The sequence below is a fragment of the Artibeus jamaicensis genome, unplaced genomic scaffold (assembly GCF_021234435.1).
Source record: "Artibeus jamaicensis isolate MK-2021 breed Jamaican fruit bat unplaced genomic scaffold, CSHL_Jam_final contig_760, whole genome shotgun sequence".
Classification (NCBI taxonomy): Eukaryota; Metazoa; Chordata; class Mammalia; order Chiroptera; family Phyllostomidae; genus Artibeus; species Artibeus jamaicensis.
The window spans coordinates 480,587-484,160 of record NW_026521955.1 but is presented as its reverse complement, the minus strand read 5'-3'; the positions used below and the strand labels follow the sequence as shown (position 1 = coordinate 484,160).

The following is a 3,574-nucleotide window of genomic DNA, read 5'->3' as shown; positions in this document are numbered from 1 at the left end:
GACCAACACGTACTGAAAGACACAGACTAAAAGTAATAGAAAAAGGTGTTTCATGAAAATGGAAAGAAAAAAAAGTAGTGATACTTATACCAGACAAGATAGGCTTTAAAACAAAGGCTGTAACAACAGCGCTGGCTGGTGTGGCTCCGTGGATTGAGTGCCAGCCTGCACATCAAAAGGTCACTGGTTTGATTCCCAGTCAGGGCACATGCCTGGGTTGCAGACCAGGTCCCCAGTTGGGGGCATGTGAGAGGCAACCGATTGATGTATCTCTCCCACATCAATGTTTCTCTCCCTTCTCCTCTCTCTAAAAATAAATAAACAAAACCTTTTTTTTTAAATAAAAGACAAAGTCTATAACAACAAAGAAGGCCCCAGCAATTACACTTCATAGTATTTATCCAAAGAAACCCAAAACACTAAATATATGCATTTACATGTTCATTGCAGCATTATTTATAATAGCCAAGCTATAAGACCTAAGTGCCACTCAAGAGAAAAATAAAGAAGCGATGCAGGTACACAAGGAATATGACTCAGCCATTAAAAAGGATGAAGTCTTGCCATCGGCACCAACATGGATGGACCTAGAGGGTATTGTGCTGGGTGAAATGAGTCAGACAGAGAAAGGCAAATACCAGATGGTTTCATTTATATGTGGAATCTGAAAAGCAACATAAATGAGTAAACAAAACAGAAACAAACTCATAGGGAACATTTTGATGGTTGCCAGGTAGGAGGATGAGTGAAAAAGGTGAAGGGATTCAGAAGTACCTTTGGCAGTTACAAAATAGTTCCAGGGATGTAAGTACAGCACAGGGAGTCGAGTCGGTAATGTTGTAATAACTATGTGTGGTTTCGGATAGGTACTAGATTTATGGGGTGATCACTTCACAAGAGATATAAATGCCCAGTCACTATGCTATATACCTGAAGCTAATATACTATTGTATGTCAACTATAATTTTTAAAAATTAACATAAATAAATTTTAATTTGTAATTCTCTAATCATTTATGTTAAATTCTAGCAGATTGTGTGAGTTAGAAAGTCTAAGTTATCAGATATAACAAACAGTGCATACCTAAGTTAAAGCCTATGTAGCGGGTACAATGAAAGATTCAACTGCCCCAGAGGCGCGGCAGACGTGGCTGCCACGTCACATTTGTGTCATGCGGTGGCAGAGAACAGAGAGGCCTGTCTATGCCCAGCATTCTGGCGTGAGCGCCTGGGTGATTGATGGTCTGACACTTGGCAGGGAAAAAATGAAATAATAAAAAAAATTCAGGTAGCAAGAAATATCTCTCGATTTTTATAAAAACTTAATTTCTGACTCTAGCTCCCCACCCCAGTCTCCTGTACTACTGGAAAATTTATAATTAGTTTTTTTTAAAGCCTTCCCCTCACCTCTTCTGAGTTATGCCCACATTCTGATCTCCTGCATTTTGAGAAGGGCAAATTGGGGTAGAACTGATTCAAGCAATCAGTGGCCTCTGTACACAGGTTGCCCCTGAGTCTTCCACGGTCTTGTGTAAAGGGCACCTTCAGTACCATTCTCTGCCGCTTCCTATTTGGGATTGGGATCTTCTTAAAACTGACTAAATCCTGTATGTCTAGAGTTCTGGAGGAGCCCCTCTTTTTCCCCACTTCTCCAAGACATTCTATACCTACCTCTCCTTCTCTACAAACTCTCTAAATGGTCCCAAGAGCTTTAGACTTTGGAAACAAAGGTCAAAAAGTCTTGCATAGTACCCCCTACTTTCTGCCCTATAGAGAGACCCTAAGCAGACAATTTAACTAAGTAGAAGAAGTAAAAAGAAAATGTATGTATGCCCTGGCTGGTGTAGCTCAGTGGATTGAGTGCGGGCCTGTGAACCAAAGGGTTGCCGGTTCAATTCCCAGTCAAGGCACATGCCTGGGTTGTGGGCATATTAGCAGCCATATAGACTATGAAAAGATAGAAGAATTCCTTTAAAACCTTGACATAGGGAGGAGACTTTCTAACTATAAGTCAATGCCAGACATCATTAAAGAAAATATGGATAGTTTCATTAAAATATTATGAAATTCAGCATGGCGAAAATAAAACAATGTCATATCAAAAAGACATTGGAGGAAAATGTTAATAATTCTTGCCATAGGCAAAAGGTAAATTTTATCTAGAAGAAGCTCCATAAACAAAATTAAAAAAAACAGACCATCAACTCAATTCAACTGTAAAATGAAGTAAAGATAGAAAAAAGTCACAGAAAAGGAAATAAAGGCATTTTTAAACACAGGAAAACACACATAACTTCACTGATGTTAAGAGAAATGCAAATTAAAATTACACTGAGATATCATTTCTCAGCTGTTAAAATGGCGAAAATCCAGAAGTCTGAGAATGCACACCATTGGCAAAGCTATGGGGAGATCAGCCCACTCATACACTGCGGTGGGAGTGTAAATTAATACAACACCTGTGGAGGGCAATTTGCAGTATCCGTCCCAAGTACAAGTGTGCATGTTCCTTAATTTAGCAAGTCCACTGCTGGGAATTTATTCTATAGATATTTTTAATACATTATTCGCTAAAACATTGTACTTGCAAAAAATTATAAAACAATCCAAATATTTATTAATAGGACATTTGCTAACTAAATGATGGTACAGCCCTGGCTGGTGTGGCTCAGTTGGTTGCATGTCGTCCTGAAAACCAAAAGGTGGCCTGTTCAGTTCCCTGTCAGGGCAAATGCCCGGGCTGTGAGTTGTGACTTTGGTCGCCAGCGGGGCATGTGCAAAAGGCAACCAATCGCTGTGTCTCTCCCTCTCTTTTTTTTTTTTTTTAAGATTTTCTTTTTTTTTTTTAGATTTTATTTATTTATCTTTAGAGGGGAAGGGAAGGAGAGAGGAAGAGAAATATCAATGTATGGTTGCCTCTCATGTGTCCCCTGCTGGGAACTGGCCTGCAACGCAGGCATGTGCCCTGACTGGTACTCAAACCACGATCTTTTGGTTCTCAGGCCCTCGCTAAATCCACTGAGCTACACCAGCCAGGGCTTCTCCCTCTCTTTTTCCCTTTCTCCACCCCTTCCCCTCTATTTAGAATCAATTAAAAAATAATAAATGATGGTAAATATATATTGAAATATTTTGCAGATATACAAAAACAATGAGAATGCTCTACATAACAATCTGGAGGCAATTTTCAGAATACTTAAAGATATTTTTAAGTGTAGAATAGTCCTATCTTTTGTGTAAAAAAGAAAGGAGGATATGTATCTATAGCTGCCTGCACGTGTGAAAACTATAAAGATTCCAAGGAAACTGAGCACAGTGATCACGGTGGAGAGGCAGAACCCACGCAGGAGGGGCCGCCTGGGAGAGATACGCTGACGTTGCTCTCACGTGACTCCTCACGGCGCTCCTTTCAATCTAGAGCCGTATATCAAATGTTGTCCATGACCCTTTTTTACCACTTAACTATGAGTTATAAGTTATAGTAAATTCCGATCACCTATTGCATTCATTTATAAATTTTGAATGACTTTAAAATCTAAAATAATTGTTCATCTTTCTAATTTTTAAGGTTTCTA

General features: G+C 39.3%; 1 non-coding gene across 1 annotated transcript; it reads left to right on the top strand.

The window, feature by feature from the left end:
* Positions 1–1,123: 1,123 nt before the first annotated feature.
* On the top strand, positions 1,124–1,251 carry LOC119062933 (small nucleolar RNA SNORA17). The gene has a single exon (XR_005085076.2). It is a non-coding gene; the product is annotated as a small nucleolar RNA SNORA17 (small nucleolar RNA).
* Positions 1,252–3,574: the final 2,323 nt, after the last annotated feature.